The sequence below is a fragment of the Glycine max genome, chromosome 7 (assembly GCF_000004515.6).
Source record: "Glycine max cultivar Williams 82 chromosome 7, Glycine_max_v4.0, whole genome shotgun sequence".
NCBI lineage: Eukaryota > Viridiplantae > Streptophyta > Magnoliopsida > Fabales > Fabaceae > Glycine > Glycine max.
Window position 1 is genome coordinate 19,091,424 of NC_038243.2, and position 14,225 is coordinate 19,105,648.

A 14,225-nucleotide genomic window follows, 5' to 3' on the forward strand; every position below is an offset into this window, starting at 1 on the left:
CACATCATTCAAACAAGGTATATAATAACAACCATATATGGAATTTGAATGTATGACATTCAAATTTGGTTTGGATCAATGCCACCATTCTACTACAAAAAAAATCCTTAAAAGCAAGTTATTGTATTGCTTTGTATCTTTTGGAGTCTTTAGGAAGCACAATCTATAAGGAGTTGTGATTTAGGATGAAAAATAACATGACTATTTAACAAAAATCATAAATTATCAGGGCAATAGGAGCAGTAACTTTGCATCAAAAAGCAAGAAAATGTGAAAGTGATATGAATGAGACTCAGCCAATCTCAGAATCTCACCTTCAAAATGACATCTAACAAGCAAGCTGTAGTTGTTTTGGATACTGACAATCTTTGGAAGGCCTTCAACTTTCGATGCATGAACAAACTCCACCACTCCATATGAAGTCTCATTTGAAACACCTATGTACCATTCCTGATGTAGACAGACATCTTAAGAAACTGAATCCCATTCCCATTCACATGCATAAGAGATTAAACATGATATGGTGATCATAATATTTTACACAGATTTCACACCAAGAAATTTCTTTGTAGACTATATTTGATTTTCTGGATTGTCTGAATATTGTTAACATCTTTAGATTTTATTCATCATTTAAATATCCTTGGACTATTATAATTCTTCTTTTGGTCTAAAACATCAATGAGTAGTAGCAAATTATAACTTACTGTTGCTGAAGTTGAAGATAACAATGAGGAAATGAGATCTCCTGGATGCACTAAATTCCATATTGCTTCAAAGGCATCTTGAATTGCTTTGATAGCCATCTTTGTAACCAATCTAAGGAATATCGATAAAACATCTCTCTATTAACATCTCTCTTCCTATTATCTATATATACAGTCCAAAAATGGCAAAAAATGGGATGTAAGTTTGATAAGTTTCCTACATATACAATTTTTGCATGTGTATCATAAATTGATAATGGATATTAATGCACTTGATTCAACTAATTAGTGCAAACATTTAGAAGAAAATAACATACACGCTCACAAATACCACACATTTAAATATAGATATGGTTAAAATATCATAATTAAAATTTAAGAGTATAATCAAACATATGCATATAACAAACAAAGGTTTCTTAAGTAATTTTATTTTTTTAATGCTGGGAAAGAAAGGTTGCTCAAGTATTTGAGAAAGTGTGGGCTTGAATATAAGGGCATTCATTCAGTTATATTTCTATTAAATCATCCATAATTATATCTTTTACGCACACAAGGAATTAAATATATATTGATGTGCACATTTTAAATACTCAAGAATTAAATATATATTGATGTACACAAGGAATTAAATATATATTGTTCTTTATCATAGAAAATATTGTACTTATATTGGATAAACATTTTGCACATTAGAAGAAAATGTCTACATGTTTCAATAAAATAAAGTCCTCAAAAAATGATCCAAATAGAATTTGCTATAAAGTAGAACATATCAAATTGATTGATTACCAAGATAATACCAAAAATATTTGTCTATTTTCCAGAGTAGACTGGTATTCAGCTGTGACCTTTGCTAATTATTAAGCCCCTTGTACCAACATTATTGTAGTTTCATGAAGTGACAACTCTCCACCTTTCCCTACCTGATAATGAACTTGAGCATATCATAATAAAATGTTACTTAAATTCTTGAACCAATAAAATCAACTAACCTCATTAGCATGTAAGTGGACTAAAGTCTTCAGCTTTGGTTTATCTTGTTTACATTGTCATACCTGCCCTGCTCTATCTAGCAAGTGTAAAGCTTGCTTGACTTCAGTTCTCAGATCTATACATCAATTTGCTGCTTCTAATCTAATTTATAATAAACAAGAGCCTAATGAAGTCCATTACCCTGTTCCTTGCAATCATATATCATATCCAAAGGGGTGTTGAGTGTTGACAAAGACAACAACAACTAAGAAGGTTGCCAGTTGTTAATATAGTCAGATAGCACCGATCTAACATTGATTACAAGTTGAATTAAATGTTTTTAATTTATAAATAAATACATTTGAATCATGTAATTGTAAATATTATCTAAATTTATTTAAAAATATAATTCTAGTTTCTGTGTTAAAATTTACCATCACTATATTCCAAATCATATCATTACTTTATGCATTCTACTTACCATATTTTAATTTAGAATATGTGCTCAAGGTAATCTTAATTATAAATTTTATATTAGAATATTCTTGGTGAGTAAGAGGAATGAATACATAAATATTTAGAGGAAACTAGAAGTGTGAGTAAGAGGAATGAATGGAAAGCATACTTGCACAATGAACCAAGTTGTGTATGACAAGCAGCTTCCAAGCAAAAAGAGAGTGCCACGAAGCATGTTGGATTTTGATGCCTCAACTATACTGTGAGTCTGATGACTACTTTGACCAATATAGAATTCGCTGCAACATTGAAATTCCACATAACCAAAAACTAACAAAAAAAGAAAAAAGAATGCAATCTACATTGTGCAGCATTTTACTCAATAGGTGAATATTTTTAAAATAACATAAGAAACTATTGAAGCCATTTTAATCAATAAATGGGCTTATACCCAAAAATGCAGATTACAGTATTGAAACTAATTACATGAATCCAGATGTCATGAAATGGCAGTTGCACAATGAAGGACAGAATGACATGGCAATCAAACTACTGGAGAAACGATAAAACTTTAAATCAAGTGAAGCAAAATATCAAGTATAGACCAATAGTAAACTTAAAAACAGAGAAGCTGTAGATCTTACTTGATCCTTCAGGATGGATATTAACTTAAATTGTTGTTTCAGCAACTGAAACTCTGCTCTTTTGGCTCTAATGGATTCTCGTAGATTCTACATAGCAATCCATGCATCATAGAGGCTTTTCTAATACAATAAATAATATTTAGGGAAAAAAATATAAAACATAAACAAAAGAAAACTAAGTGGAAAACAAAACAATCATTAGCAAACAGACTGATAAATATAATATTAATAACCTTTCTCTACTCAGTTAAAATAACACTGGTGTTCGTGATCATATGCTAAAATGGAACTAATATCAAACTAAAATGACATATTCACAATCTTCAAAGAGTAACGCACAAGCAAGTAAATTCTTAATAGTGCAATTAAATTTCAATACAAAAATATTTGAAATTAAAAAAAGAAGGAGAAAAAACTCCGCATTCAATGTCTGCGCAGAGAGAGCAGCATCAGCTCTGGCAAAACGCCACTGAAGGAGTCTGTTATGGAAGAGTCTCAATAAATGCGCATCAAAGATCCGGTTCTCCGCTACCTTCCCCTCGAAACATCAATAGCGAAGCTCAAAACAGAAGGTTCACTACCACCATCGAACCTACTACTCAAGCCACTGACGACGCCGTTTTGCGCTCGTGACGGACTAACTCCTCTTGAAGGAGACCACAGTGACGGCGTCACTAGCTTACTCGGAGTTTCCGTTTGGTGCCGTAAACGGTTATTATGCTCTTGCCAGAACCTCGCTGGAACCATGAGTCCTCGAGAACCTCAAATTCCTTCTCCAGAGGAACTTCCAGAAGTTACGCGTTCAGTATCAGAAGCAATAGACTTAGCCTCATGCTGAAACTCAAATCCGTTAGTTTTGTAGCTCTCCGATCTCAACGTCGTCGCGTCGAGAGAACCTTGAACGTCCGCCATGACATTCTGCAGCGACCTAGCCACGCTCGTCGGCGCGTCAGTTTGTTTTGGCGTGGAACTTCTTCCCGGAGGAGGGATCTATGATTTTCTTCCTCATCTCACATGAGGCATATGAGGAAACCAAACGCCTCAACACAGCCAAATGCGGAATGCCAAACACACACATGTGAGAAGAATGCAGCGTAAAGGATGGATTAGGGATTTTGAAATTGTGTGAAGAGTGAAGGAGGGTGTGAGCGTGAGAAGAAAGAGAGAGAGAGAGACCAATCACAGGAGTCGAGGCGACAAAACACGCTGCCCAATAAAAGAGAGAAAACAAAAAGGTGTAAACGTTCAAAGACAATTTTGTACAAAACCGCCTTTGTACATAACTCAATTACTACGGTTTTTTCATAACCGTACTTAAACTCAGAATTTTAATGTACTTAATTACCATACTGCCACTATATCATTTTCAAAGACAGTCTGCCAATTGTAGTTATTAGCGCATTGTAATAAACTATTATTGTAGTAGTGACAATAATTGTATTTTCTTGCTAAATTTTCTACTTGATGCAAAGATGTCAATCTTTTAGAAAATGCACTTCATCTTTATGGACGATATGACTTGGGTAGTTATGCTTCCTTCCTAATGGAAGGCAGGCCTAAGAAAACACCCACATGTTGCTTCAATTTTGTTTTTAATTATCATCCTCAATAGAACCCAAACAATATTAATTGGCATCTGTCAGTATCACTTCCCTATTAACTATAGCCTCGTATGAGGAATATGTGAAGAACTAAAACTGTTTTTACACCTAAAGGAAAAAAAACACTTCATATATATTGACGAGATTAAGAAACTAGGAAATACGTACGAGATATGTAATCCACATTAATTAAAAAAAAATCAAATTCTTTCACAACATTCAATACCATTGCTATTTGCTTTTTTCTTTTTATGTACACTACTACAAAAAGCCCTTTTTAAGACACGTGCTTTATGTCGGTTGTACAAGGAACCGCTTTAATAAGTGGTGCGGTGGCATTTTTAAAATTATTGTGTTACAAATGGAATTTTAGGACGCACATTCTAAGGCGGTTATTGAAAACCGCCTTAGAATGTTATGTTTCTTATAATTTACGCCGGTTTTTAGTAAAAAACCGTCGTAATTTTCAAAATAAAAAAAAAAACAAAACCGCGCAACCTCGTAGCTTGTTCACCTCTCTGCTACGAACTCCTTTCTTTGAACCCTAGCCTGTGTTTCTGCTTGTCCTTTCTTTGAACCCTAGCGCATGTTTCTTCCCCTTTCTGCTTGGTCCTTTCTTTGACATTCAACATTGAACCTCTGCTCTTCGACATTGTAGCCTTCTTCCATTGAACTGGACGAGGTCGACTTCATCGCTCCAACTTCCCGGGTTGAAGTTTCATGAAGAAAGAGATTTGCTGGTGACTTACAAACTTTGTTAGGTTAAGGTTATTTGTATATTTGGTTAATTAGTATGAAAATATTATTTAGTTGTTGTATATATTCTTAGATTTTATATATGTGATATTAGCTTCTGTAGTATTACGTATATATTTACACGCATGATACTTTAGCCAAATAAATATATATACACGCATGATACTTTAGCCAAGGCACACATAATATTAGCTTTTGTAGTATTAGGCACAAGTTAATATTAGCTTTAGGTATATATTTGTAAATTTTAGGCACACGTAAATTTTTAGTTTTTATAATATTAAATACTTCACACGTAAATAAATAATTATAATATTAGACACTTCACACACGTAAATTTATCTTTTAGTATTATAATTTTGTATGTTATATATAGATAGTATAATTTTAAATAAATGAGTTGATAAGTTAATATTATTTGAGTTAATTATTTTTAGTTAGAATGTTATATATATTATTTGTTAGAAAATTTACGTGATTAAATATATGATACATTATACATTATCATTATTTTTGTATTACACGTTGTTTAAATAATTTTTTGCATTTCAATATTTGTTTGTATTTTAATTTATTTGGTAGTCCATATTTTATTTAATTATTTATTTGTTAATTGTAGAATATATTATGTTATTTATTTAAATTTGTCTATGTGTATGTATTTGAAAGTATTTGTAGAATATATTTAAATTTTATTATTTGTATAATATATTTTGTTATCAAATAAATATGTTTTGTTATTTATTTAAATTTGTCTTCACATGTATTTTAATTTATCTATAGAATATATTCAAAATTGCCCAGTTTTATTTATTACAAATTTATTTTTATATATTTAATAACGTTTTTATAAATGTGCGTAGTTTTATTTATATTATCTACAAATGATGTATAAATTGTTTTGTGAATTTATTGTATTATATTTTATTTTGCAGTATCAATGACATCTTTATCGTCATGTCCATCACATATTAAAATTAAGTCTGGCCCAATCGATAGTGATGTATTATGGATGCAACCTAAGCATGTTTCAGAACATGTTTGGAATGGAGAAGAAGATCGGAAATTACATATCAGACGAGTTGTCCCCACGTATAAAGGGGAAGAAGAAATTCCAGAGCAAATTTTTCCTTTCCTTCGACAATCTGGTTTTTACTGGAGTATGAAGATGGGATACTTAAAAATAAATGCCTCATTAATTAGTGCTTTGATAGAAAGATGGAGGCCGGAAACACATACATTTTATATGAGATGCGGAGAGTGTACTATTACTCTTCAAGACGTCTCTGTATTGTTAGGTCTACGTGTGGATGGTTTACCATTAATCGGTCCAACAAATCTTAATTGGGCTGATTTATGTGAGGAATTATTGGGAGTCAGACCACAAGAAGGTGAAATTAAAGATAGTGTGGTTAAATTAAGTTGGCTGGCTCACCATTTTGCACAAATAAATAACCACGACGACGAAGAACAAGTACGAAGGTTTGCCCGTGCATGGATACTGAGATTCATTGGAGGTGTCTTGTTCATTGACAAAAGCAGTAACAAAGTTTCGCTAAGGTACCTTCAATTTTTACGTGACTTTGGAGACTGTAGCACATATGCATGGGGACCTGCCGTACTTGTTTTTCTATACAGAGAGATGTGCAGTGCCACCAATTATAAAACTAAATCAATCGGAGGTATGTGCATCTTACTACAAATGTGGGCATGGGAACGATGTCCAACCTTGGCTCCAAAGAGGACTCCTTCCCAAGTAGAAAATAAACCACTGGGGCACAGGTTAGTCATTTTTAAAAGCGTCTTTCATTTCAAAAGAATAAATGGTTTTAGGGTATATTAAATTTTAATCTTTGTAGGTGGCTGCGACGTGGAAACCAACATATCGACAATGATGATGTGAGAGTTTTTCGTCGCAAGTTGGATATTATGAAACGTCATGAGGTAAGAACATGGTATTGCATTTGTAAAATAAAAAATGATATGTGTTATTTTACTAAAATGCTGACAACTATGTTGTTATATGCAGTTTGTGTGGGAGCCTTACACAGCAACTGTTATATCATTGTTGCCTCCCATTTGTGTAGTCGGAAGGGTCGCGTGGTGCGCGGTGGTGCCACTAATTTGTTTCCAAGTTATTGAGGGGCACCAACCGGATAGAGTATTGAGACAATTTGGAATGCAGCAACCAATTCCAGAGTCTCATTCGCAACCCTTGAACATTCATGGCATAACACTAAAAGGGAAACATGACGAAAATTGGGGGCAATTGTTCGCCCCAATAATTGATCAGTGGAACAATCGCCATGCTTTTAGGGTCGACGCTTATCCTCGACAAGAGGGCCTATTGAGCTTTAACTCGGACTACATGGTCTGGTATAGGTGAAAGACAAAGATGTTTGTTGACCCACAAAATGCAAACACGACTACATTGGTATTTTTTTGTTTTTTTGAATATTTAACTTTAATTAAATATTTTTTTAATGATGCCCCTTAATTTTCTGACCTTAATAATTGCAGGCTGAAGTTGCGGAGACATTACAATACATAGTGTCTCCTCAAGGGAGGAATACATGGACAGTTGATGATCTCATGCCTTATGTGGAGAAAATTACAATTTTATCCGAAGAGCAAGAGAGAATCACTAAGCCTGTGTCACATGGTCCTGCATCAGAGCGTCAATTTCCAGCACAAGAGTTTTCACATTCTTCAGTCAAGTGTTGAAACTCAGGGCATAGGCAGACGAAGGGAGGCTATTGAATCGGAAGAATATTCCCAACAAATGGCGGAGCGTGGCCATGGAATGTATTACACGCCACAAACATTTGCTCAGTATCCGACACAGATGTATCAGTATCCTTTTCGGGGTCATCACACTGATACTTCTGCAAGTGAGCATTCGTTCAGTGGTGTTGCGGACACACATCCTCATTTTTCATGGCCGACTATGACCCCTTCACAGCAATATCATGGCCCAATTCCAACACCTAATGCCCCATTAGGTACACAATGGAATGTACCGGGACCAATACGTAATATGGGTGACTTATTAGGTGTTGATTTGCGTCACGAATTTTCTGCTGAGGCTGACGAAGAAGAAGCGGGGAGACCTCAGGGCAGAAGAAATCCTGATCGCCAAGCACGAAGATGGGATCGACCATGTGGCACTTCCTCACGGCATCACGGACACCAAAATGAATGATTTGCATGTCTCTGTTTAAATATGTTGTTGTATATTTCTCATTTGAATTTGACATTTAATCTATCGTATGCAGTTTATTGAGGCTTACTAATGGATACAGTTTATGTCGCGCATCAAACAATAATAATAAATAAAGTTAAAAAAAAAGTAAGGTAGACAAAAGAAAATAACTAATGTTTCTAACTAACGATGAACACCAATGCCATATGTGCACTAAGGTAGACAAAAGAAATTAATTAATGTCACTCAACCTGGATTGATCCACTCCATTTATTTCAACTTCTAAATATAATTTTATTTCATTAGATGCATATGAGTTTGGAGTAATTTTATTTCAACCATAAACCCAAAACCGTAAACCGTAAACCCTAAGGCTTAAACCATAAACCCTAAAACCCAAACCCTAAGGCTTAGAGACTAAACCCCAAATTCTAAACCCTAAGGCTTAAACCCTAAACAATAAACCCTAAGCCCTAAAACCTAAACCCTACAGCTTAGACACTAAACCCTAAACCCTTAGGCTTAAACCCTAAACCCTACGACTTAGACACTAAACACTAAACCCTGAACCCTAAACCCTAAACCCTAAGGCTCCCTAAACACTAAACCATAAGGCTTAGACCCTAAACACTAAACCCTAAACCCTAAACCCTAAGGCTTAAACCCTAAACCCTAAGGCTTAGACACTAAACCCTAAACCCTAAACCATGAGGCTTAGACCCTAAACACTAAACCCTAAGGCTTAGACCCAAAACACTAAACCCTAAACCATAAACCATAAGGCTTAAACCCTAAACCCTAAGGCCTAGACACTAAACCCTAAATTGTAAGCCCTAAACCCTTAACCATAAACACTAAACCATAAACCCTTAACCCTACGACTTAGACCCTAAACCCTAAATCTTAAACCCTAAACCCTTACACATAAATCCAAAACCATAACCCCTAAGAATTAAACCTTAAACCCTGTACTGACTAAGTCCATAATGACTAAATCTTAGGATTTATTCTGTAGTGTTTATTCTGTTGGGTTTAGTCCTTGTTCCAGATAGTCTATAATGACTAAGTTCATAGTTTGTCATTGTAGATATTTTTTTAAAAAAAACTAAGGTAGAGAAAAGAAACTAACTAATGTTTTTAACTAACGATGAACACCAATGTTACTCAACCTGGATTGTTCCACTCCATTTATTTCAACTTCTAAATGTAATTTTATTTCATTAGATGCATATGAGTCTGAAGTAATTTTATTTCAACCCTAAACCCTACACCGTAAGGCTTAGACCCTAAACCCTAAGGCTTAAACTCTAAACCCTAGGCTTAGACCCTAAACACTAAGGCTTAGACCCTAAACCCTAAGGCTTAAACCTTAAACCCTAGGCTTAGACCATAAACACTAAGGCTTAGACCCTAAACCCTAAGGCTTAAACCCTAAACCCTAGGCTTAGACCCTAAACCGTTAAGTACAACATTGTAGATAGTTCTCCTTTAGATACAATTTTGAAAATAAGTAATGTATAAATTTCCTGACAAAAGTACACATTCAAAAATAAGTAACTGACGATTTCATTGAACACCACAAAGTAAATACATTGAACAAAACCTCAATCAATACACGTCTCTCATCTAACATACATAAATCAATTAAATGAATTACTCCCACGGTCAGATTGCATTGGACATCGGCGCCTATTGTGCCCTTCTGCTCCACATCTACTACATTTTTGTTGGTGGTCAGATGGTTCCAACCAATCCATCTCATTCCTTATCCTTGTTGATTTTGGCCGACCTTTCGCACGAATTGTAGTTGGGTCAGGGATAAGTGTCCATGCATCATCAGAAGGAGGAATTGCCGCTTCATTCCCAAGAGGCCACCACTGTGCAGAGTATGCTTTTAAGATGTGCTCATTTGTGTAAACAACATCTATATATGTAGAAGCAAAGCTTCATGGTGAATGTGATTCAAAGGTGTTTTGATGATAACAATGATGATGACAAAGGTGATGACAAAAAGCTCAAAGATCAATCAAAGAACAACTCAAGTGAATCAAGAACAATTCAAGAGTTCAAGATAAGAATCAAGAAGAATTCAAGAACTCAAGAAGAAAGTCTAGAGACAAGAATCAAGATTCAAGGTTCAAGATCTCAAGAATCAAGATCAAGATTCAAGACTCAAGATTCAAGAATAAAGAGAATACTCAATCAAGATAAGTATTAAAAAGTTTTTTCAAAACTTTGAATAGCACATGAATTTTTGACAAAATCTTTTACCAAAAAGTTTTTACTCTCTGGTAATCGATTACCAGTAGCAAAATGAGTTTGAAAAAGTTTTCAAACTGAATTTACAACGTTCCAATTATTTTCAAAAAGTTGTAATCGATTACAATGTTTTGGTAATCGATTACCAGTGCCCTTGAACGTTGAAATTCAAATTCAAGTGTGAAGAGTCACATCCTTTCACTCAAAAGCTTTGTGTAATCGATTACCAGTGACTGTTTCTGAATAAATCAAAAGATGTAACTCTTCAAAAGGTTTTTGACTTTTTCAAATTGGTTTTAAGTTTTTCTAAAAGTTATAACTCTTCTGAATGGTCTTCTTGACCAGACACGAAGAGTCTATAAAAACAAGGTTTTGTTTTGCAAAATTAATCAATTCATTCATTCAATCTTGAATACTTTTCCAATCAATCTCTTACAATCCTTTACAAGTCCTAAATCTCTTTAAACTTCTTCTTCTTCTTTGTACCAAAAGCTTTCTAAAGTTTTCTGGTTTTCCAAACCTTGAAAACTTGTGCTATTCATCTTTTCATTCTCTTCTCCCTTTGCCAAAAAGAATTCGCCAAGGACTAACCGCCTGAATTCTTTTTGTGTCTCTCTTCTCCCTTTTCCAAAAGAACAAAGGACTAACCGCCTGAATTCTTTTGTGTCTGCCTTCTCCTTGTCAAAGAATTCAAAACGACACAGTCTGAGAATTCTTTTGATTCTTCCCTTTCCCTAATACAAAAGTGTTCAAAGGACTAACCGCCTGAGAATTCTTTTGTATCCCCATTCACAAAGTATCAAAGGTTTAACAACCTGAGATCTTTGTCTCAACACATTGGAGGGTACATCCTTTGTGGTACAAGTAGAGGGTACATCTACTTGGGTTTGACTGAGAACAAGAGAGGGTACATCTCTTGTGGATCAGTTCTAGTGGATGGTACATCCACTAGGTTCAAAGAGAACAAAGGAGGGTACATCCCTTGTGGATCTTTGCTTGTAAAAGGATTTTTACAAGGTTGAAAGAAATCTCAAGGACCGTAGGTCGCTTGGGGACTGGATGTAGGCACGGGTTGTTGCCGAACCAGTATAAAAACTCTTGTGTGTTTGTTTCCTTCTTCCCTACTCTTTTACTTTCCGTTGTGCATTTAATTTCCGCTTTTACTTTCTGTTAAGATTCTCTTCTACTCCTCATTCTCTTAACAATTTAGTAAAAGCCTTAAAAGAGTAATTTTTTAATTGGTAAATGCTTAGGAATAATTAATTCAACCCCCCCTTTTTAATTATTCTGAGGCCACTCGATCCAACAATATATTGGTAGTAGTTTATGCTCACGTAACCACAAGCTGCAATAATGTGTGAACATGGATAGTGAAGCGCAGAATTCCTTCCGCATTGACAATAATGGCCATTCAAGTTAACTGCCCACTTTTGTCCGCCACGTTGTGTTATAGGATTGAAGGTCTCCTCTACTTCAAACCTTGTCGAGTGGATATCATACACGTGAACGATGTGCGAACAAGCTTGTTCTTGATTTTTCCTAAGTTCTTTAACAAGCTTAGAACAATATACTTGGCCTTCGTTTAATTGTCTTTGGGCTTGGCGACCACGATCAACAAAGTACTTTCGGCATCTACTATATGTTGACTTGACCAACACTGTTATTGGAATGATGCGACAATCTTTCAACACCTTATTCACACATTTTGATAGGTTGGTTGTCATGTGACCATATCTTCGTCCAGATGTATCGTAAGCCATGCTCCATTTTTCCTTTGAAATGCGATCAATCCATCTTGCTATGGCTGGACTCAACTGACGAAATTTTTCTAAGTTTTGATCAAACACATGCTTGCAAGGAGTGTACGCTGCATAAAATTTGTTACCATCAAAAGTTGTAGGTAGATATGAAACTCAAATTAACTTCATGTATAAAATAAACCTTACCCAATTTCTTGAACATCTCTTTTTGTTTGGCGTTGTTGAATTTGCGATTGAAATTGCTCGCTATGTGTTGGACGCAGTACACATGATAACTGTGGGGAGGTTGCTAACCAAGTGCTTCGTTAGCAACAACAGACTTTATACTCGCGTGGCGATCAGATATTAGACAAATTTCATTCTTATCTATGACATGTTCACGCAAGTGGGCCAAAAACCATTACCATGCTGTTAACGTCTCACCTTCGACCACGGCGAATGCTAGAGGAAGAACACCACCATTTCCATCTTGTGATGTGGCCATTAACAAGGTCCCACGGTATTTCTCGTATAAATGTGTGCCGTCAACTTGTATGATTGGCTTACAGTACTTAAAAGCTTTTTTACATTGACCAAATGTCCAAAATACTCTATGAAACTGACGATGTTCGCGACTTACCCTATTACCAACAATAAAATCGTCATGTAGTATTTGAAAATAAGACCCAGGAGAATGATTTTGCATGTGTGTTAGCCATGACGAAAGTTTTGCATATGACTCTTCCCAATCGCCATATTCAATTGCAATCGCCTTTTGTTTCGCCATCCATGCTTTTCTGTATGAAACCTTATAGGAAAATTAACTATTTATCCTTTCTTGAGTCAAATAAATTTTTATTGATGGATCTTCTCTGATCATGCCTGTAATTTAACTAATAAATTAAAATAACAAATTAAAATAACAAATAACACAAAAGTAGGATAATATGAACATAAAAACGTACCTACTACGCAAGTCGCAATTAAATCTGAATCAAGCTTCTCATGGTCTTGTGTCATACTCATATTTAGACATGTGTGCGGTCCACCCCATTGTGTGTCACTTTCCATGCATCAGTTTTTTTAGATAAAATTTCCCTCATATAAAAAGGGCAAGGAGACTCTGTGCTGTTGTTGGGGCAACAAACAATATATTTGTGCGATTTGGTTTCAACAACCTTAAAACTTTGATGCACCTTCATCACATATTGTTTTAGTGCATTTTTTTACCGCATCTTTACTGTCAAAATCCATGCCAACATATAATTCTTGTCCAACATTAAAAGTCGTAGGCATGTCCAAACCACAAATGTCTTCCTCGTCCGAATGACTCCAATTGATATTGTTATAATGCAAAGCATCATTCCAAAATGGATTTTGAATTCCTGGTACACCTAATAATTTCAAAACAAAATCAGGTCAACAAACTACTGTGTCGGATACAACAAACCTAATATTGTTATAATGCAAAGCATCATAAAATTTACCTTCTGTTGGGTGAACAATTGAAACTGGTTCAATAATGTCAGTGCCTTCATCGTCTGTATCAGATATTCCTTCAACGCTATCATCTTCATCCAAAGACTCTTCAACGTATGAGTTAGACGCAAGATAATAATCATCATCATCTTCATCATCATGTAAATTGCTTATATTTCTTGGCAGTTCCAACTCATGATGAGATAGATTATGTCCACATGACGTAACAGAATTTGCAGAATGAAACATGGAACCACCGACAACATTCTTTTCTACGTACAATTCTAGAACTGACATTTGTTGTTGTTGTTGAAAACTTTCGATCATAGTTTCAACATCTTCGTCATCACAAATTTGCAAGGCAACATATTTTCCTGAAACTAAAAATCTACAACTTATAGTAGAAA

The 14,225-nt window shown here is 34.9% G+C and overlaps 1 long non-coding RNA gene across 1 annotated transcript; it reads left to right on the forward strand.

Annotated features, from left to right (window-relative positions):
• The first annotated feature begins 6,800 nt into the window (after positions 1 to 6,800).
• LOC121175128 (uncharacterized) lies at positions 6,801 to 7,194 on the forward strand. The gene is made up of 3 exons (XR_005892244.1): positions 6,801 to 6,921; positions 6,999 to 7,083; positions 7,169 to 7,194. It is a non-coding gene; the product is annotated as an uncharacterized lncRNA (long non-coding RNA).
• Positions 7,195 to 14,225: the final 7,031 nt, after the last annotated feature.